The sequence below is a fragment of the Dipteris shenzhenensis genome, chromosome 7 (genome assembly GCF_047967505.1).
Source record: "Dipteris shenzhenensis isolate YYH24624 ecotype China chromosome 7, Dip_SZ_1.0, whole genome shotgun sequence".
Taxonomy (NCBI): Eukaryota; Viridiplantae; Streptophyta; class Polypodiopsida; order Gleicheniales; family Dipteridaceae; genus Dipteris; species Dipteris shenzhenensis.
The window spans coordinates 12,280,770-12,303,512 of NC_141602.1; the positions used below are offsets into that span (position 1 = coordinate 12,280,770).

The 22,743-nt window shown below is 44.5% G+C and overlaps 1 pseudogene across 1 annotated transcript; it reads left to right on the forward strand.

Moving 5' to 3' along the window:
* Positions 1-1,104: 1,104 nt before the first annotated feature.
* Positions 1,105-5,997, forward strand: LOC147899956 (putative pentatricopeptide repeat-containing protein At3g47840; annotated as a pseudogene). Its single transcript, XR_015541297.1, has 3 exons — positions 1,105-1,302; positions 1,485-1,564; positions 1,657-5,997. The product of XR_015541297.1 is annotated as a putative pentatricopeptide repeat-containing protein At3g47840 (transcript).
* Positions 5,998-22,743: the final 16,746 nt, after the last annotated feature.

The window sequence follows — 22,743 nt, forward strand, 5'->3', positions numbered from 1 at the left end:
TCCCTCCCTCCCTCTCTCTCTCTCTCTCTCTCTCTCTCTCTCTCTCTCTCTCTCCCTCTCTCTCTCTCCCCCCCCTCACGCCCTCTCTCTCTCTCTCTCTATAGTATTATTATTATATAAACATGTTTGTATAAACATATATAGTTTATAATCTTTGTCTCTATCACTCTCTCTCTTCTCTCTCTCTCTCTATATATATATATAATTTCTTAATTTCTCTCCCTACTTTCTCTCTCTCTCTCTCACTCTCTCTCTCTTTGTCTTCTGGCCCTTCTGTCCTCACTAAACATTTACTGGCCCTTCATGCGACTGCCACCCTCGTTGGACCAGGCGCCGTCCTTCATCATGCCTTGCGTAGCTTGCTGTCTGCCCTCTGGACTCGGAGTCTGGAGTCTGTGCTCGCAAAGCCATGTGGCATCTCGCGTACTCCAGAGGACCTTTTTCTCCATTTAATGCCTCATAGGTCTGGACTGGCGACCGCGCCGTCGCTCCACTTCGTGTGCCTCGCTATAGGCATTTACTTTAGTCCGCCATCTCCTTGTCCCTTGTCTCTCGCCATGTGTGTTTTTCCCTCTTCCTCCATGATCAAGGCATCGTGAATGCCTCTGTGCCTTGCCACATGGCGCCTTGGTTGGTCGCAGTCTACCCCTCTCCGCTCTGTGCATTACCCTCGCATCGCTACGTAGTTATCCTGTTCCTCTTCGAGCCGCCTCCTCCCTCGAGCCTCCTCTCTCCCCGAACCTCCCTCCTCCTCCCTTGAGCCTCCTCTCTCCCCGAACCTCCCTTTTTCTTCCCCGAAGCTTTAGAATTCTTCCCCCAACCTCCAAATACCTTCCACATGGCATCTCTGGGATTAGTAGGGAATATAAGAGATTCCGATATTCCACGCGTCCTCTCCTAGTTATGATTGGGCTAAAGTTCCATGCTCTATTTCTTCCTTCTTTTTCTCCCCCTTTCTCTCTCTCTCTCCTCTTCTTCTTCGCTTGGTAGCTTCCAATTCGTGGGCACCATCTCGGGGAGGCCACATGAATAAAATTCACCTTGTTTCTTTTCTCTCTCTCTCCTTAAAGTAATCCAGCGGTCAGGCTACTCGTGCCTAACATTAAGTCTTACGTGAGTCCTTCGTGTTTCTGGTGATGACGATGAACATATCTACAAGAGGCGGAGATCCCTTTCATGGAACCGTAGGGAACCTATGCAGCCCTATCATCGCTCATGTTCGTGGTCCAGGGCTCTTACGTAGCGGAGATCCACACTCTTCGATGACTTCTTCCACCTTGGTGGAGGAATGGCTGCCTTCAGGTATTTCCTTCCTTTGCAACTGGCGAAATTGAGAAAACCGCGCTAAGACTTTTTTTCATCTGTAAATGGATTGTTTAGTTCTAAAACCAGATAAGAAGGGCTGTCTTTAATTTCACCGATCGGATCAAAAAGTATATTTCCCTGGTGACACCACCGTTTGGCAACTGGTTTCTCATGCCTAGCAGGTAGGTCAGGGACCGAGGGCTTATGGAAGGAGTACTTCAGTGATCCCTCTCAGTGGTGGGACAACCGAGAGAGCAAAGTAAGTGTGCAAGGAGTCTGAAGTGATGTGTTCGCTCAGGTAATTCTCTAGGTTGGCTGGTCTGACGAGTCTCATATGAATCTTAACAATAGACAAACCCAAGATCTCCTGATTTCAAGCATAAGACTACCAACAAGTGGCTTTGGATAGACGGCTGGAACAATCCAGGTTGGGTTAAAGACATGTTCAAAGCATCGACTGGTCAGGCCCAAGACCGCCGTGACTTGATGAAGTGTTGCAAGGCCGGCTTCAGGTCTGGTTCAAACGTTAATGCATCTGAAGAGCAAGAACTGCGCGAGAGCAGTGGCTGGGAAACTCTCAGCTTAGAGGAGGCACTCACGTTTATGGAACGTATGCCCCAGCTGCCTTCCGCTGACAACATTACATGCATCTTGCGTAAGTGCAGAACAAATAAAAATCTCGGGTATACCAAGCGCTTGTATGCCTACATGTGTAAAAGTGGGTTGGAAGATCATGGAAACTACCTCGTCCCAATGTTGGTCCAAGTTGGAAGCATGTACGATGCTGAGCAGGTCTTTAACAAGTTGGTTGATCGGAATGTATATTCTTGGACTTCTCTCATCCGGGGTTACCATGAATGTGGGGATTCAAAGCATGCCCTCAACCTCTACCAAAAAATGCAAGAGGATGCTGTACACCCTAGCCAGTATACCTTTGTGGCCGTAGTGAGTGCTTGTGCTAGGCTGACAGATGCAGAAAGAGGCCGAGAAATGCACGCTGAGATAGCCAGAAAGGGTCTGGAAGGAGATCATTTTGTTGGTAACACCTTAGTGGATATGTATGCCAAATGCGGCTTGCTTGCAGAAGCACGGGAAGCCTTTGACAAGCTGCCAGTTCGAGACATAGTCTCTTGGACTGCACTAATCACAGGATATGCCGAGCAGGGGCTTGGTAAGGAAGCGCTGAACTGTTATGAACAATTGCAACTGGAGGGTCTGCCTCCAAATACTGTCACATTTATTGGCAGCTTGAAAGCTTGTGGGAACATAGGAGCTATAGACAAGGGTCGAGAAATACATGCTGAGATTTCCAGAAAGGCGCTAGAAGGAGATCTTGTTGTTGGCAGCACCTTGGTGGATATGTATGCCAAATGTGGCTTGCTTGCAGAAGCACAGGAAGCGTTTGACAAGGTCTCAGTGCGAGATATAATCTCGTGGAATGTACTAATTGCAGGATATGCTGAGCATGGGCTTGGTGAGGAAGCTCTGAACTGTCTAAAACAGATGCAGCTGGAGGGTCTCTCCCCAAATGCTGTTACCTTTGTCTGTAGCTTGAAAGTGTGTGGTCGCATAAGAGCCATGGACAAGGGCCAAGAAATACATGCTGAGATTTGCAGAAAGGGGTTTGAAAGACATCTTGGTGTTGGAAACACGTTGGTGGATATGTATGCCAAATGTGGGTCTGTCAGAGAAGCACAGGAAGCGTTTGACAAGCTGCCTGTTCGGGTTGTAGTCTCGTGGACTACACTGATTGCAGGATATACAGAGCTGGGGCTTGGTGAGGAAGCGCTCAACTGTTTCGAACATATGAAACAGGATGGTCTCTCTCCAGATGCTGTCACTTTTGTTTGCAGCTTGAAAGCTTGTGGCAGCATAGGAGCCATCGACAAGGGCCGAGAAATACATTCCGAGATAGCCAGGAAGGGGCTTGAAAGAGATATTGTCGTTGGCAGTACCTTGGTAGATATGTATGCCAAATGTGGCTTGCTTGCAGATGCACAGGAAGCGTTTGACAAGCTGCCAGTTCGAGACGCAGTCTTGTGGAACACACTTATTGCAGGATATGCTGATCAGGAACTTGGTGAGGAAGCGCTGAACTGTATGGAACAGATGCAACTGGAGAGTCTTTCTCCAGATTCTGTCACATTTGTTTGCAGCATGAAAGCTTGTGGCAGCATAGGAGCCATAGACAAGGGCCGAGAAATACATGCTGAGATTTCCAGAAAGAGGCTGGAAACAGACCTTGTTGTCGGCAGCAGCTTGGTGGATATGTATGCCAAATGTGGCTCGCTTGCAGAAGCGCAGGAAGTGTTTGACAAACTGCTTGTTCGGAATGAGGTCTCATGGACTGCATTAATGGCAGGATATGCCGAGCAGGGGCTTGGTAAGCAAGCACTGAACTGTCTAAAACATATGCAATTGGAGGGTCTTTTTCCAAATATTATCACATTTGTTTGCAGCTTGAAAGCTTGTGGCAGCATAGGAGCCATAGATAAGGGCCGAGAAATACATGCTGAGATTGCCAGCAAGGGGCTGGAAAGACATGTTGTTGTTGGTAATGCCTTGGTGGATATGTATTCCAAATGTGGGTCTGTTGCAGAAGCACGGGGAGTGTTTGACATGCTGCCAATGCGAAATGAGGTTTCATGGAACACACTTCTGGCAGGATATGCCGAGCATGGGCTCGGTGAGGAAGCACTGAACTGTCTCAAACAGATGAAAATGGAGGGTCTCTCTCCAAATGCTGTCACATTTGTTTGCAGCTTGAAAGCTTGTGGGAGCATAGCAGCCATAGACAAGGGCCGAGAAATACATGCTGAGATTTTCAGACGGGGGCTGGAAAGGGATCTTGTTGTTGGCAGTTCCTTGGTTGACATGTATGCCAAATGTGCTTCACTTGCAGAAGCACAGGAAGTGTTTGACAAGCTGCCTATTCGAAATGAGGTCTCATGGACTGCACTAATTGAAGGATATGCCCAGCAAGGAGAGAGTGAAATTGTTTTTGACATGCTTGAGAGAATGAGAGGAGAAGGGATAAGGCCAAACAGGGTTACATTCTCTATTATTCTTACTGTGTGTAGTCACACAGGTCTACTGGATAAGGGCCAGCAGTACTTTGAGGCCATGAGCAAAGACTACAGCATCACTCCAGCCATTGAGCACTACATTGGAATGGTTGATCTACTTGGCCGTGCAGGCCAATTAGATGAGGCAATAAGGATGGTAAAGAAGATGCCTTTCCATGCTAATCTTGTAGTGTGGCATACAGTGTTGGGTGCTTGTCAAAAGTGGGGTAATGTGGAGCTTGGAAGACTAGCCTTTGAACATGCAGTGCAATTGGATGAAAAGGCTGCTGCATCTTATGTCTTGATGTGTAACATATATGCAGATGCCCACATGCAGGAGGAAGAGGAGGAGGTAGAGGCAATGAGATTGAGAAACACAAGCCTTGAAGAAGCCAGTATAGAGTTGGACCGACGATAGCAGGGTTGTGCATCATTTTGGGTTGGCATTCCCAAAGCAAAATATGTATGCAAAGCTAGAAGATCTTTCTGTCAAAATGACAAAAGGTATGTTCTAGATTGATGTCCCATTCAACTGATGCATTAGAGCATCACGTTGCCTCATGGTGTCCAGGAGTACACTCTGCAAAGCAAGGGTCAGCACAGCGGCTGGCTACCTAATCGTTTCACCCAAGGAGACTCTAATGAAGTGAAAAAAAGGGGGCTGATTGAGGAGTACTTTAGTGAGGGTTAGAGGGCATTGTGGAGGGAACTATATGAGTCCAAACCCACCACTCATATTACTCTCCTCCTTCCTACTCCTATGTTCCTCCACACTCTCTCCCTCAAATCGTGGGTTGGCACAGGGAGGGAATGAAGTGGATGGAATCATGGATATAACAGCTGCTGATATACCAGAAGATGCATGTGAAATTAGGGAGATAGTGATGCAGAAAATGCTACAAAGACTATGGCAAAACACAGGGCAATTCTACAAGCAGGAAATTTACCAAATGGACAACTAAGGAATGCAGAAATACCTTGGAAGACATATTAAGTTTCAATATTTAAAAGGCATCTAATCTGCAAAATCAGAACCAGTTCACATGATCTAGAGATAGAGAGGGGCAGGTGGGCAAGACTCAGAATCCCCAAAGAAGAAAGGATCTGTAAAATTTGCCCCACAGGGAAGGTAAAAAATGAGCAGCATGTATGCCTAAGGTGTAGAGCCTACACACACATCAGAGAAGGTTATGGGGATAGCAGAGATAGTAAAAAGTCTGCTAGAGCAGCTAGCTAAAAAGCTAGGAAGTACTTTCGAACACCGCAACAAGGTACTAGGGCCAGCACACAAGCTAGCCCAAGGACATAACAAAGTCTGTAATATTTTCTTGCACTGGATGTAAGGAGTCACTATTAGTTAATAGTGATCGCTAGCTCCCTTAGATCCTGAAGGGTCTCACATGGACTTTGATAGAGTCATATCATACCTCCCATCCTCTCTCTCTCACCCCCTTTCTCCTACTGCTCTCTCTCCTTCCCCCTTGTTCGGTCTCTCCCTTCCCTCTTCCTCCTTCCTCCCTCCCTCTTCAGCTAATTCTTGGCTCTTCTCCTAATCTCCCCCTACCCCCTTTTCTGGACCTTGTAGAAGGTGGGTCTTGTGCCACAGAGATTGACCATGGGCTGAGAGTTCAGGGTCATGCTTTTCAAAAGCTAGGGCACCAATCGGATTAAAAGCTCATGAATTCTGTGTTAAAAAGGGCCACTGTTATTCCGTTCGCAGCCGCCTTCTAGATCTGAATTCCAGCTTGCATCGTTCCTCCCCCACCGCTCCTTCATTGCCATCTTTCCCTTGCTTATTCGCTGTTGCTGGCCGTATGAATTGCCGCCTAGCTGCTGGTCTGGGAGCTGAGACAGCTCATGAGCTGGCTCGTCAGCAGGGCCTGGGGATTTGCGCATTCATCTCAGCACTGTTGCCAAGGATTCAAACAGCTTTGTTGTTGCTGCGCAGCCTGCCTTCAATTCGTACACTAGATAAGTCCTCCCCAATCGAAGTTTGTGCCAGGTCTTGCAGTTTACAGACTTGTTTGGTTGGGTATTCCCTTGTTCGTTTCTTTCATGACTAATGCAAGTAACCTCCCTAAGGCGGATCAAATTATAACTAATTCCAATCAGCCCTTCCCCATGTTTGAACGGGATATTGAAGGGGACAAGTATGATGTCTATGAGGATTTGGTTACAAAGGAGGCTTTCAACCAATTCCTTACGGGATTGGATGAAAAATTTGTGCTCCTAAATTTGAACCATGACCAGTTGTTCCAGCAAATTGTTGCCATGCAGTCCCAACTTCATACCTTGACCCACATGGATGCGATGGCTTCTGTTCTCGGGCCCAATATTACCCTAGTGCAATTCTCGGGGGAACAGAAGGATCGGAAGAAAGAGGTTGTGGATAGCTGGCTGCATAAATGGCAGGTCCACTTCAATTTTCACCCCTACCCACAGGACAAGCGTGTATAGTTAGCAGTTGGATATCTAGTTGGGAAGGCTCTACTCTGATGGAAGGAATTGAGGCCTCAGTCATCCACCTGGGCAGAGTTCGAGGAAGCCTTTAGAACTGAGTTTCTAAAAAAGGAAGATGATTATGACATTGTGGCCAAGTTTAAGGCCTTGGATATGACCAAACAGAGCCTCACTTTCGAGTCCTCTCTCCAGAAATTTTGTGACTTCCAGAAGTGCTACAAAGATGCATCTTGTGACCCTTTTGGGTTTCTTTGTGGCCGGCTTGCCCGATTCATACAAGTTGTAGATTAAGAACAATAGGAGCTTCACCTTGAAGGAGGCCATACATTTCATTCTATTAAGACAGAATAAGCTGTATGCTTAGATTAGTAAATGCGATTTCTTTATGAAACAGATCATTTACCTTGGACACAAGATTACTTGCGAAGGTATTAGCATTGATAAAGGCCATATTTAAAATGTTTTGACTTGGCCTATACCTTCGATAGTGAAACAACTTTGTTCTTTCTTAGGATTTACCATTTTTTTGAGAAAATCAGTTCGTGATTATTCCAAAATTACGGTCCCCTTGACCAACGTATTGAAGAGTCGTGGCCGTAGGTCTACACAACCTATTACTTGGAATTAAGAATTGAACAATTTCGATACTTTGAAAAATTGTATCAAGAGTGCGCTTGTTCTAGCATTGCCCAATCCTACCCAGCCTTATGTGTTGGAGGCCAATGCGAGTGACTGTGCCATCGGGGCAGCATTATTCCAAGAGGGCAGACCTATAGCTTTTGAGAGTAAAAAGCTCGATGATACTCAATATTGTTGGCCTACCATGGAAAGGAACTTTATACAGTTGTTTATGCTCTCAAGGTTTGGAGGCATTACCTGTATGGTTATAGATTTGTCATGTTGACTAATCATCAGTCGATCCGCTATGTGTGTGTGAGGGATGTTTTGAGGGGCAAGAAGGCTCGATGGGCTGAGTTGATGCAGGATTTTGATTTTGAGATTCGGTATAGGAAAGGTTCTTTGAATAGTGTTGCTGATGCCCTGAGTTGGATTAAGATGGTGAATGCTTTGTCATTAATCGAGATATCCTTTGACCTATTTCAATCCTTGAGAGGGCTTTGCGCGACTGATAGTCATTACAGTCACTATTGTTAGAAGGTCTAGGATGGCACCGGTATGATTGACTAGGACTTAGGGATTGTGCCACCTATGGTTTAGGCGGCGGGAGGCCAACGGATGATTCGGAATGGCTTACTGTTTTAAAATGTCGGATCTTCGATCTAGGATTCTTCGGGAGTGTCATGACTCACCTAGTGTGGGACATCCTGGAGTACAAAAGATTGCCTCTCTTGTGAAACATAGTTTTTACTGGCCTAATATGAGAGAATTTATTCAGAACTATGTGGTAGGTGGCTGTACTTGTCAAGTGACCAAGGCAGAACGCCTTAGAATCGCGGGGTTGCTACAACCCTTGGACATTCGTAGTAACAAGTGGGAAAGTATTTCCATGGATTTTATTATGGGATTGCCATGAACGCGCAAGGGTCATGACTCCATCTAGATTATTATGGACCGCTTGATGAAGATGGCTAGATTTATACCTACTAGATCCACGGTCACAGCGTCTTAGGTGGCTCAACAGTTTGTTGACCAATTGTTTCATCTATATGGGTTACCGTCTGACATAGTTAGTGATAGGGAGTCTAAGTTTACGAGTGAATTTTGGATGCTTATCTTTGACAAGTTGGATACCACTGTTATCTGATGGTCAGACGAAAGTTATGAACCAACCTCTGGAGGATATGCTTCGGGCATATGTTTCCAAGAGGCAGTCATCATGGGAAGACTACTTACCCATGGTTGAATTTTCTTATAACAGTGCAAAGCATTCTAGTACTGGTTTCAATCCTTTTATGCTTATGTATGGGTTTCAACCTAAATCTCTAGTAATTGTTGCATTCAAGGGAATCAAGAATGATGCTACGAAAACATTCTTGCAAGACATGTTGTAGTTTGCCAAGGAGTCTATTAGAAGTGCCCAAGATAGGGACATATTTTATGCTAATAGACATCGTTCGCCTAAAGAGTTGTCTCCCAAGGAATCCAAGAGTCTTAGTACTGGAAGGATTAGGAAGTTATCCCCCAGATACTGTGGTCCATTCAAGGTTATCCGAAGAATTGGTCAAGTTGCATATGAATTGGATTTGCCTCCTAATGTAAGGATTCATGCAATTTTCATGTCAGTAGATCGAAAGAAGTGCTGGGTGTTGAGGATCAGGTAGTTATTCCTCAGGAATTTATAGAGGTTGAAGATTTAACCTTTATGTTGCATGAGCCTGAGAGTATTCTTGTCTTTCATGAACGTCAAGTTAGAAATAGGACGATCACGGAATACAAGATTAACTGGAAGGGCCATGTCGAGGAGGATTCTACATGGAGACATTGACTAACCTTCAAAGAGAGTTTCTGAACTTTCTTTTGAATTCAGGAGTGAGTTCTTAGAGGAAGGGGAGTATGTCATGTGCACGGATTGTATATGACGTGCGCTTAGGCGCACAGGACTAGCTTTGATAGCCTGGGGAAGGCTAGTGGCTAGGCAGGCGATTTTTAGGTGGGGTTGCAAGGGCAACGGACGAGTTAGGGTGCCAGCTATTTTTAGCGGCACTGGGCCAAAGCCTATATAAGGGGCCCATGGGTTCAGTTTTCAGGCAGGCAAGTTAGAGAAGGTCTAGCTCTTCCTTGCTGGTCTGGATCCTGGATTGTATTGTGGACTCACACCTGCTTTCTAACATAGCCCGGATTCCCAACGCAGTCCTGAGGCCCTATGGGCGCCTTCCGGTGGTATGGGACGCGAGGAGGTTGTGGACTGGTTGGATGCAGATGTTCGTGCCAGCAGCCCAGCTTGTGGCTCGGGGGATGCTCGGACTCTATGGGTCTTGGAGCGGTGAGCATCATGGTTGGGTGGTGAGCATGCCTGCGCCTCTCTTTGTGGCTCTATAATTGGTGGTTTGTGCTTGTGTGTAGGTCCGTAATCCAGGAGCGAGTGTGGTCGTGTTAACATGTTCTTAGCAACATATATTAGTCACCATCATCACTTGCTTCTGGGGAGAGGCCTAGAGCTGTGGTCTACCGCAGTAGGTTGTAGTGGAGGCCTTTCCGACACCTTGAAATGCTTGGTGAAGATGCAATACAATCTTGTAAAGGTAAAGTCAGATCAGAAAAATCAGCAACCACTTGACAATGCTCTTATTGTCATGGTAGATCTCTCCCGTGAGGAGGATTGCCCTAATTTTTGGGCTTTCTAGTTTTACTTTGTTGCGTTGATAACCGGTTCTCTGCCCTTGCATTAGCATAAAATTGTGTGTGTCAGGTACTTTGCCTTGGTTCATCCCCTAAAAAACGATCGTAATAACTTGAATCTATGTGTGCCTTATCCTATAAAAGGCTTCATGATATCTTCTCTACTGTGCCTAGAGCAAGGGGGGTTTTGTCTACGTGGGGGTGTTATGGTGGTCTCCTCCCCCACTTGTGTCTTTAGTAGGGACCAGCACACAGGCTTGAAGGTCAAGCCTTTTATCATGCTTGACATGAGAGTTTAGGTGAGGAGCAGTAGTGGGTCCATACCTTTAACCATGTGAAGGTCTCTTCCTAGCTTCGAAGGGGGGTGTTGGATATCGAAGCCTTATTATGAGATGTCTTAGAGCGAGTGTCCCTCAATAGAGTTTTAGTGTGTGTGAAATTGTCCAAAGGTGTGTGGGTCATCGAGTTAGGTGAACCACATGTCTAGCCGGTTGGTTTGACTTGGTAGGTGTGTGAGGTGGAAGGTCCATACGATCTCACTTGTGATGACAAAGAGAAGGCTACTCAAGCCTACAAAAAGGGACTTGTACTTGCATCAATCATCATCAACAAATCTTGTGCTTGCCTCTAGGTGTGCCCAAGCGTCTCCTCATCCTTGCTTCTCACTCCCTCTCTCCTCTACGATGTGTTAGAACAATATGCATGAATGTGTTAGTGACTCATAGGGAAAGCATTCCCCAGATGAAGGATGTGAAATGCAGCAACTGCTCTTAGATTTTGATATATTTGCTAATATTCCATGTCGGTTACCTCCAAAGAGGGATGTAGATCATGCCATAGTTTTAGAGCTTGGAAGTTAAGTCCATAAAAAGGCTCCATACCGTCTCTCTAAAGGAGTAGAGCAGGATAGGTGCAGGAGTTGCTTGAGAAGAATTTCATCTCATAGTACTTCTCTTTTTCCTCCCCCCAGTACTCCTTATGAATCATACTGCATTTGCATGGATTACAGAGATGTCCAAAATACAGATTTTCAATTCCCAGGATTGATGATCTATTGGATGAACTAAAAGGTGCTCACGTCTTCACAAAGATAGATATGAGATTAGGCTATCATGAGATCAGAGTGAACGAGTGTGATGAGCACAATACAGCCTTCCACACCAAAATGGACTTGTATGAGTTCCAGGTGATGCCAATTGGGTTGACTAATGCACCGGATACCTTTCAAGTGCTTATGAACAAAAATACTGCAGCCAATTCTCTCTCGACATGCACTAGCTTTCTTTAATGACATCCTCAATGAGAGCAACAACACATTGAGCATGTCAAAAAAGTGCTGGAATTTTGAGCCTGCAGCAACTCTATGCAAAAGCCAACAAATGTACTTTTATGGCAGAAGAGATTGAATACTTGGGGCACATCGTGAGCAGAGATGGGATTCGGCTGGACGTGAAATGTGTGAGGAATGGCTGCAGCCACTATTCCCACCTGGTTTTGCCTCCTTCTATAGATGATTTAGGAAATTTGTCAAGAGGGCAGCTCCTCTTACAGGCCTTTTAAAGGAGGATGCCTTTTTGTGGTTAAAAAAAGCGTAGCTCAGTTTTGAAGACTTGAAATTGGCATTGACTCATGCCCCTATGTTGGTATGCCCTGATTTCTCGCGGCCATTCATTGTGGAGGTAGATGCAAGTGGCAAAGGCTTGGGGGCACTCTAAGACATGAAGATGTGTAGTAGCTTTTGAAAGTATAAAATATTGATAGCAAAGAGATCACCTACCATGTTTATGATCAAGAAATGTCGGCCATTCTACATGCCTTTTCGGCCAAGCAAAAGTGATGATTGGCTTTAGTGCAATTCTTTGATTATGGCATAGAGTACAGAAAGGGGAAAGAAAATGTGGTTCCAAATGTGTTGTCCAGGATGTGGGCTTGCACATTGTCTCCAGTTTCTACCGTTCACCAAGATTGAATACATGGCATTCTAGAAGAGTCTATGTAGGATTCAAAGACAACAACCATCTTTTCAAAATTGCAAATGCAGCTTTTGAAAATCGCTTGCTCTTCCTCCTTCACCCTTGCTTGCATCCTGAGCATGAAGCACGTGTAGTACATAGATAAATAATTGGGCTTTCATTTTGGTGGAGACGCCAGGGTAGGCAAACAGGTCACAGAGGGAGGGAGTTCATGGCAGATGTCTGATCGGTGGGTGTTGATTGTGTGATGAGCGTAGGAGCGTCACCAAATAGAAGAAGGAATGGATGGAGAGGGAGTCGCAAGTGGAGCAAGAGCTATAAAGATGCGAACCATAGGTGATAGACCCTCAAGCAAGGAGTCTAAGTCTTTACGTGTATTGTGCTTCCTTTTCGTGAGTTTAGTGATTCTATATCTCTTGATGAGCTAGGGTTCTATTGACGAGCATATGGGTTTTTGCAAGGCAGATTGTCGCTACACCTTGGATCCACTATATCACACTGAAAATTCTGTCGTTAAGAATTGGTGTAAGGTAGATGGAGAGTGACAACTTTCTATAGGAGCCCATGAAGAATCCGAATTGAAAGCAGTCATTACTGAGTTACGGAATAGTAGTGCAGGTGGATGCATTCTGTAGCTAACCTCCTCACAAAGTGAACTGATCTAGGATTGTTGATGTTACCTCATGCGATGGTACGATAACACTGATGATGAAGGCTGTGCAACGGTCTCTCAGTATTGACATGCAGAGGGGGCTAAAGATGGGAATGGAACGAAAAGGGTTGACTGGTTAGTCGAGCTTAAGAGGGAGGAAGGGGGGAAAAACTCTGTACAGGTGTACTGGTTTTCAACTGCATTGATAGCAAATAAGTGTATGGTGATGGGGGCAATCCAACTGGTTTACAGGTTGTTCCTTCTAGGGACCTTTTTATGATGCGTATAATTCAGATTTGCCCACATGCTATCCGGCTTACTTGGCTTTGTTTTTGTCTCAGTGGAGTTTGAGTTTGAAATTGCTGTGGCTATTATAGTTGGGCATGTGAGCACTGATGCTGGAGATAGTCAAAGCAGTGAGTGAAAATTGATTTGCAGGTTAAGATCAACATACAATTGATTGGTTAGTCGAGCATACCAGATGGGTCACTTTGACTGTTAAGTTTGATGCTTTGGAGAGGGCTTTTGCTGCAAGCCCGTAGTTGAGGTCCATTTGAGACTGTTCTCTACTTTGATAGTAGGTGAGTGATTTGATAGAGGGTTGAAAATGGTGGAGTTACCAATTTTCAAAGTTAAGGAGGGGGAGGATGTTGAGGCCTGTCTCAGGAATTTTGTGAGGGCCAGTCGTATCTCAGGTTGGCGAGTAGTTTCGTGGGCTCAATTCCTTTTTGATTTCTTGAAAGGGATGGCATTAGCTTGGTATAGGACACTTTCAGAGGGGTGTATAATGCATGATCGACCATGCAAAGCATATCCGATGGTGACAATACTTTGCACGCACCTCAACGTAGTTGAAACGGACTTGCGTGCAAAGTGGAGCCCCCATCCGATAAGTACTTGTTTGAATAACACACCTAGGACCGTGTTTTTATATGGTTGTGCATGATACTAAGGCAAAAACGGTGTTTTATGCTTAATCGACAATGCAAAGCATATCTGATGGGCACAATACTTTTCACACACCTTCAATTAGGTGGAATTGACTTACATGCAAAGTGGCATTCCCATCGCATAAGTACTTAATCAGGTAACATACCTAGCAGCGTGTTTTTTTACGGATGTGCATGACACTAAGGCAAAAATGGTATTTAATGGTCGATCGACCATGCAAAGCATATCCAATGGGCACAATACTTTTCCTATGCCTTAACCTAGGTGGTATTGAAATGTTCTCAAAGAGGCACACCCATCCGATAAATACTTGGTTAGATAACATACCTAAGGGCGTGTTTTTTTGCGGATGTGCATATCAACATTTGAGGATTCCTCCGCTCCAAACCGCTTCTTTAAGGCATCAGTAACAGCCCCCCAATCATGTGCGCTTTGAATCAGTGTGGAGCAAGTATGAGGCAGCTATCGTAAGGGCTGCAGCTGCGAAGGCAGAGGGAAGAAGCCATGGACAGACTGAAGGTCAGTTGGGAAAGTCACCTGTACCTGTGTCCACTACTGGATTGGAGCATTTGAAGCTGAATAGATTCCTTGCAGGCTTGGAACCCCAGCTGAGGCAGAAGGTTCAAGGGAAGGATCCCCTAGATTACGCTGCTGCTTTACAGGTGGCTCTGGCCAAAGAGAAGAAAAAGAAGTTGGAAGTAGAGCCAATTATACCTATACCTTTGACTTCAGTGGGAGTGAATACATCTTCTGCAGTGAATAATACAGTTGCTATGCCATCCACTAGTGCCAACCAGTTCGAGAAGAATATAGAAAAAATGATGGCTGAGTTTAATGAACTGAAGTTGCATTTGGTGCAAGCCCCACCAACTAATGCACCCAGGATGGAACCAAGAATCCCACATGACCGTGGCAATATTATCTGCTTTGAATGTCATGAGAAAGGACATGTGAAGTATGATTGCCTACATTTGGTAGGAAAGAGAGAGAATGGTAGATCTGTCTCTTTATTGAATGCAGAGCAGGAGACTGCTGAAAAAGGAATCCAGGAGGAGGCATTTGCAGGAAAGCGAGGTCATGAAGATGAGATGAGTAGAGGCACTGATGAGGGCCATGGGGGAAAGGTGTATGAAAGAAGGAGAAAGAAGAAGTCTTCTAGGTGGAGGATTGGGTTGTCAGATTGGGTAAAGGAGTGCAGGATTATGATCTCATCACTGACTTGCGTGGAGTAAAGGAAAATATCACATTCCTTAGTTACTTGCAGTCAGCCTTGCTTTGAGACAGCAATTTATAAAGGCAGCCCGTTCACGTAAATCGAGGAAGAAGAAAGGAACAGCGGATGCTAAGGATGTAAGCATTGATATGAGTGATCAGATCCCCGTGGTGATAGCCTCCATAAATGGCATACCAATTAAAAATGTGTATATTGATGGTGGGGCTGCCATCAATGTTATAAGTGGACAGACCATGCAAGAAGTGGGTTTGAAGTGTAATACTCCTCTATATAAGATAAAATTGGCAGACAATTCTAGGGCGAAATCTTCTGGTGCTATTGCAGCGGTTTGGGTGGGTGGATGTGATGTTGCAGCCTTATGTACTTTCTACATACTCCCAACAAAGGCAGATAAGAATGCTTACCCTATTATACTGGGAAGACCGTGGCTGCGCCAAGTGGGAGCAATGCAGAAATGGGCTACAGGTGAGTTAATCTTCCATGATGACACAGAGAAAGTGAAGTACAGCTTAAAGAATGGGAAGAAAGAGGCGTCAAAAGATGTGGAGTCATAAGAGTCTTCATACACAGGCTATGACAAATATGATTCAAATACAGAGGAAACAACCTTTGAGGAGCCAGAGGCCTAAACTGTGGAAGTATTTGGCTTAACCTTAGGTGCATTCAGAACCTCACAAGAAGAAGAAGATATAACAAACAGATCTGAAAAGAGGGCTGCAAATGCATAGATGCTAAACCCACAGTTGGAGAGCTCGGAGAAGGAGGCATACTTGGATATGCTGGATATCCGAGTTTTTGGCATAACCTTAGGTGCATTGAGGACTTCACAGGAAGAAGAAGATATTACAAACAGATCTGAAAAGAGGGCAGCAAATGCACAGATGCTAAATCCATGGAGAGCTAGGAGAAGGAGGCATATTTGGGTATGCTGGAGAGCTTGGAGGAGGAGGCATACTTGGATATGCTAGCAGATGCGTAGAGTGACTGTGGTACAACATGAGATTAAATTAAAGCCTGGAGCTAAGCCAGTGGTGCAAAAACTCAGAAGGCTAGGTGTGATACAAGCAGATGCTTTGAAGATAGAGATTCGGAGGTTACTTGCTGCTGGCTTTATCTTTCCTGTGGAGGATACAGAGTGGGTGTCTGCAGTGGATGTCACACCAAAGAAGGGGGGGGAAGTGGCGGATTTGTGTAGATATGCGTCCCTTGAATGCATGCACTAAAAGGGATTATTAAACTCTCCCATTTCAGGATGAGATCTTGGATCAAGCGGCTGGCCACGAAAGGTACACTGTGTGCGATGGTTATTCTAGTTATTTTCAGATTGGTATTTTAGAGGAAGACCAGAAGAAGACTACCTTCGTGACACCTTGGGGGACTTATGCATACAAGGTCATGACATTTGGGTTGGTAAACACACCTGCTACCTCTCAGAAATTCATGAATGAGGTATTCGAGCCCTACTTCGGCAAGTTCATATGAGTCTTCATAGATGGGTTTTGTATTTACAGCTCTAAAGCAGACAATCTAAAAAAGACTTGGTTGGCATTACAAGAATAGATGATGCCCAAGGTAACTCGAACCCTTTGAAGTGTCATATTGCAGAGGATAAAGTGAAATTGTTTGGTCATGTGGTCTCCTAGCAAGGGATTGAGATGGATTCTGAAAAGGTTGCTGCCATAGAGGATATGCCGGTGCCAAAGACAAGGCTGTAATTAAAGACCTTTGTCCAGAAAGTTACCTACTATGGAAGGTTTCTATGGGAATTGGCACAACTTTGCATCAGCTGGCCAAGAAGAAGATTTGAGTTTCATTGGACAGATCAGACCCAAAAAGCATTTGAGAGGGTTAAGAAAATGTTACAGCGAGGACTAGTTCTCATGCCTCCTAATTGGGAAAAGGATTTCTTCGTAAATATGAGCGTAACAGAGAATGCGTTAGCTGCTATGCTATTACAGAAAGGGGAGAAGGGTTATATGCAGCCCATCTACTATGCGAGCCGCCGTCTAATGGATGCAGAGGGGAGGTATTCTGAGATCAAAAAACAAGGGCTGGCAATGATGTATGCAGTATGTAAATTTAGGTCTTATTTGCTGTGTTTTTTTAGCAGATTCAATGATCATGCCATATCTTGCAAGGAAGCCCAATCCCTCTGGGAAATTTGTGGAGTGGCTGGTGGAGTTGAAGGAATTTCAATTTACTTTCATGACAGAGCATTCTACCAGTGCTACACTTGCAGATTTACTCACAGGAAGGGAAGTGGCAGAGGAAGTGGAAAATCAAGGTAGGAAGGAAGTGGAAGAACAGGCTGTATCGCAGTCTATGCAGAAAGGTCAAGAGCTGATGAAGCCACAGTATGCTTTGTATTTTGATGGAGCTTTTCGACAAAGCACAGGAAGGGGAAGTATTGGTATTTGTATATGTGAACCCACAGGTCAGGAAATTGCAGCAGAGGTAAGAGAGGTAGGCTGCATTAATTCCAATAATGAGGCTGAATATTTAGCCCTGATATCTGGCCTGAAGCTCAGTCAACAAATGGGTGTTTGAGGACTTTTTGTCTGCGGGGATTCTCTGCTAATAATATCACAGATGCAAGGGACTTGGCAAGTCCGAAATAAAGCATTAAAACCCTTATGAGAAGAAGCTGAACAGTTATGTGGACAGGTAGAAGTGGGTCCATTCCTGCATATCACTAGGCTGCAGAATGCTCAGGCTAATGCTTTGGCCGCCCAAGAGGCACTGAAAGTAGAGGTGAATGCCATACTTTTGGATTCTGGATTAGAGGATTTGCAAGACGTGTATAATTTTCTGCAAGAAGTTAAAACCCTTGATAATATATCAAAATATGAGCAGAGGAAGTTAGTAGCAAAAGCCAGGCCCGATACATTGTTGGGGTATGGGCAAAGATATGATCTTGCGGAGGGTGATTGGAACTGCAGGAGCACAGCGGGTGATGGAAGCTTGCCATGAGGATGTATGCGGAGGTCAATTTGCACACGAAAGTACTGCCAAAAAAATTTTAACAGCAGGGTATTGGTGGCCCTCCATGCATAAAGACATCCAGGAGTGGTGTGCCACTTGTCATACTTGTCAAGCATTTGGGAGGAGGGAACTGAAGAGGGGCCCACTTCACCCCATCCAGGCATCAGGGCCTTTTGAAAAATGGGGATTGGATTTCATAGGGCCATTGCTACGCTTCCGCATTGGAAAATACTATATCATAGTGGCTACCGATTATGTTACTCGTTGGCCAAAAGCTGTAACACATGCTAGTGCTAAGACAGTGGCCAACTTTCTGATCGAGAATATTTGTACACGCTTTGGTTGCCCTTTAGAAATAGTAACAGATCATGGCCCAGCTTTTAGAGCAGATGTCTTGCAAATGATGCTGTCTCAGTTGTCAGTAAAACATAGATTTTTGTCAGCCTACTACCCTCAATGCTAGGGTCTTGTGGAGAAGACTAATGGTTTATTGTGTGACATCACTGCTAAAGTAATCGAAAAGAGCAGAGGTGAATAGGAGAAGTGGTTGCCCACAGCCTTATGGGCATATCGGGTTACTCACAAAGTAGCTACAGGTTTCATCCCCTTTCATTTGGTGTACGGAACAGAGGCAATCTTATCAATCGAACTAGAGTTGAGAACCTTGAGAATAGCAGTGGAACATAATTTGGATGAAACAGAGACATGTGCTGCTAGGTTATTTGCTTTGGAGAGGTTAGATGAGCAATGACAGGAAGCAATGCTTACCAATGAGATACAACAGAGAATTATGAAGCCCAGAATGGATGATCAGATAAAATCAGAAGTTTTAAAGGAAGGAGATTTAGTTCTGAATTATGGTAATAGACTCGATCACCGTTTGGATAATAAATTTTTGGTAAGGTGGGAAGGCCCATTTATAATTTTGAAGGCTTATGCAAACGGGACATATGATCTGCAAGAGCTTGGACAGCACATGCCCATTGAAAGAGTAAATGGATTTTGCTTGAAAAGGTTCAAAGCAAGACGGGATGTGTGAAAGGATGTTGAGTTATGTACAGCCAGTTTTCCCAAAAAAAATAAAAATAAAATAAATAAATAAATATATACAGCTTGTGTCAGTTTGTTTCTTTCCTGTTTCCTGCCAAGCATGTCCACATTCTTGGCAGCTAGGGGGGGGAAATGTTATCCGACAATTTATTTTGCTGGTATTAGAGGTGCTTAGCAGGTTCTAGTGTTATTGTATAAAAGGCTGTGCTGGGTTGTATTATAAATCCACCTCCGCTATGGAGCCTAGAGGGAGGTGGGGTGTCGAAAGGGCTTTCAGATGGGGTCTGTTTCAAGTCAATCGGGTCACCATAACCCAAGATATACAATCAAATAAATTAGTGTAGGGGTATAGGACCTTGAGCGTTGGTGAGAGCTTTCTCTAGAGAGAGCGAGGTGATCAAGGAGGCTTGACGTGGTGGTGCTTGTGTATAGTTTTTTTTGGATATACAGATGTGCAGCTTTTACAAATCGCTTGCTCTTCCTCCTTCACAATTGCTTGCATCCCGTACATAGATAAATAATTGGGCTTTCACCGGCAATGCCATCTGATCTAACCAAGAAATTGGCAAAGCTTGTTAAGAATTGGGGACTGTCGTAAACTATGAATTATTTTAATCTTCTTCTCTTCTACCACAATACTAGATAGAGACATGACACGGTGACCTATCAGAATTTTGATTGTCACAGCAAAGGCACATTTGGATAGATTCAAATTCAATCTTGATAGTCTACACTTAGCTAGGCACATTTGGATGGATTCAAACTCAAATCTTGATATTTGGCACTTGGCTAGGCATTTCTCTAGGCATTGAATGTATTCCATTCTATCCCGACAACAATAAAGTCATCCAAGAACACCCACATGAAGATGGTCAAGTATTATTAAAATTTAGTGCATCATATGGTGAAAGGTCCCTGAGAAGTTTTTCAATCCAAACACCAAAACATTGGAAGCCCATGCATCTAACTCTATGACAAATGTTGTCTTCTCTTGATTTCTCAGAGCCATTTGTACCTGATAGTGTTTGTGGAAGCTGTCCAAGAGAAGAATACATCTCATGCTATTGTGCATGTAAGCCTTTTCGAAAAGCTGTCATTTCAAATCATTTGGGGGGAATTTTCAAAAGACTACACAAGTCACTTCGAACAAATCTTCAGTGGATCTGTTCCATGAACTTCCATCAAGACTATCACTGTATTCTAGAAAGTGTGATTGTCTGGGTCCAAAACACCTGATCATTACCCCACCCATCGCTCGTTCCATCACACCTCCCTTGAACCATTGGCCAGTCTATTGCACCTGCACCTTTCTGTCCAGCTGTGCCTCATCGAACTCTGCTATGCTCCACCTTCCATACAATACTGCAGCCTGCTGCACCTCTCTGCCCACATTTGGAGCTGCGCTATCCTCATCATCGGCCATGGCATCCAAAACGACATCCATGAAAGGCAAAGTGGATCAGCTATCTTTATGCACAACCTCCTACATGATGCAATCTTGGGGCCATCCATGTCGAAGGTTTGGCACAAGTGAGTTTGCCACCTCAACCATGGGCCTTATTTTCTCATATTTTACATTATACATTTCACATAATTATGCATACAATTAATATAGTACAATATTATTTGTCATTTTGACCTTTATATCCCTTCCTCTAGTTTTTGATGCAAAGCATTCCCAAGCATGGATGAAGGCATGGATTGGCTTGCCATGGTCAAACATAATGCAAGTGTTGATGCTGTATCTATACCTCTTGCATCAAAAGCCCCATGTTGGCTTGAAGATGCATAGTTTTGGCACAAAAAAGGCACAAATGGTAGATGTTGCATCAACAAACTCCCAAGCTGGTCACTCGTACTTGTTTTTAAAAAAATGAACTCCAAATCGTGTTCCCCCCTTCGGGGAGAACAGCTGCGCACTTCTGAACATCCTCCCAATTGCTTCTTGTACAATTGCTACAAATCATATTACCCATCAAGCACAATGGCAAGTCCATAAGATCAAAAGAGACAGAGCTGATAGAAAAGTCTCTTCAATGGTTGTGGCATCAATCAGCTCCTTGGACTCGAGAGCATTGTCACTTTAACATATAGATCAATGATCATATTGTTGGAATTAAAATATACGACCATGTGCCTGTAGTTCACGTCCTAGCTTCTAGCACTATGTCAGAACATGCAGCAGAAAATAAATAAAATGCCCACGAGATCACACTTGGAGATATAGATCCTACGTAGAAATGCACAGACATACATGTAAATGTAAACCACGCTGAGATATGGAATAGACAGCAACATATGACAACTAATAACTGAGGACTCAAAATGTTTCACAAAATATTGCACTCACAAACACACTACGTGAACAGCAGGAAGCTGCCCACTAGTGCTTGAATGGAGGTTACAAGATGTTGCCCTAAACTGCTGTCCTCTCCCTCTACTGCATGCTTTGAGGATGAGATCTTTAGTGGCTATGGGAGAAGCCCAAAGCTCTATCAGCTTCCCTTTTGCACCTCTGTTATCTGCTCACCCTCACAGTGCTATGGTTTGCTGCTGCGGCTGCTGCTAGTGCTTCTGCTGCACCCTGCAAATACCTTTGTGCACCTTCTCTAGTGTTTGAGAACCACTTCTGAAGGCTGGAGTGGAAGGCTGATTCTCTGCCTTGTGCTGCCCTCTGTCTTCCTCATCTAGTGCATATCGGGGCACTTATGAAGGCTGGGCTGCAGCCTGCAAAGGAACTCCTGGAATGAATATGTGACTCCCAATGGGGGCCTTGTTTAAGGGCTGGTAGCCCTTTGAACATGCGGCCAACTGGCCTGCAGACTGGCTGAACCAATCTACTGTCTGGCCGACCAGACCAGGTCCTTGCACACTATAATATCCTTCATTGCCTGCACCTTTTGTGCTCAGGTCCAGGGCTGAAGCGAGGCCATTGTGCTGTTCCAATGGAGCATCAAAGCTGATGCAGACCTGCAGTAAGAAGAGCCCATATGTGGATCAAACAATGGCCAACACCATGGCTGTCTCTTCAAGGACAGACCTGCCCTAAAAGGTGGGTTGAATGTAGCCCTAAAAAGGGTATCAGTATGCTGCCCATGTGCTGCCCACATGGAATCCTCTTCACCCTCTTCCTCCCCTCTCCCTGAGGTTTGGGCTGAGGAACAAATCGAAGGGTCTTCTATGTCTCGTCCAAACACTCGTATATCAAATATCAACATCTTTGATGGTGTGGTCCATGCCATGTGGAAACTGCTCCACATCATCCACACTGCAATCTGACAAATTTCTTCATGGAAATCTGCATCCAGAAACTTTTTTCGTCTTGGATCAATGCTTGTGTGAGCAATCCTCAAGTTTAAATATTGAATCTTCCAAGATCACATCCGTACTTTGTGCTTTCCTGTCTCTCCGACAACGAGTCTTTGACAAAGTCTGTTTTGTAAATTTCCAGCATTGTGTAAGTGGAACTCTTTGGGAAGGCTTCTTTGACAACGTCTTTGTCAGCTTTGTTTTCTTCAAGAAGTCCACATCACCTGCTCTCTCAAAAGTCGTCGCATGCCTCTATTGTGAAGCTAAGCTCTCTAGATGTCTACTGAGTCGTCCTATTGAGAACTCTAATCCTTTCATGACCGCAATAATTGTGAGGCGGCAACTCACAACACTGTAATCCTTTTCTTATGTAGTCGGATCATTTTTTGTGTTTTTCTACATTGGAATTCGTGTGATTTATCATTTTAGGGTTTTTAGTTAGCTACACATTGGATGTAATGA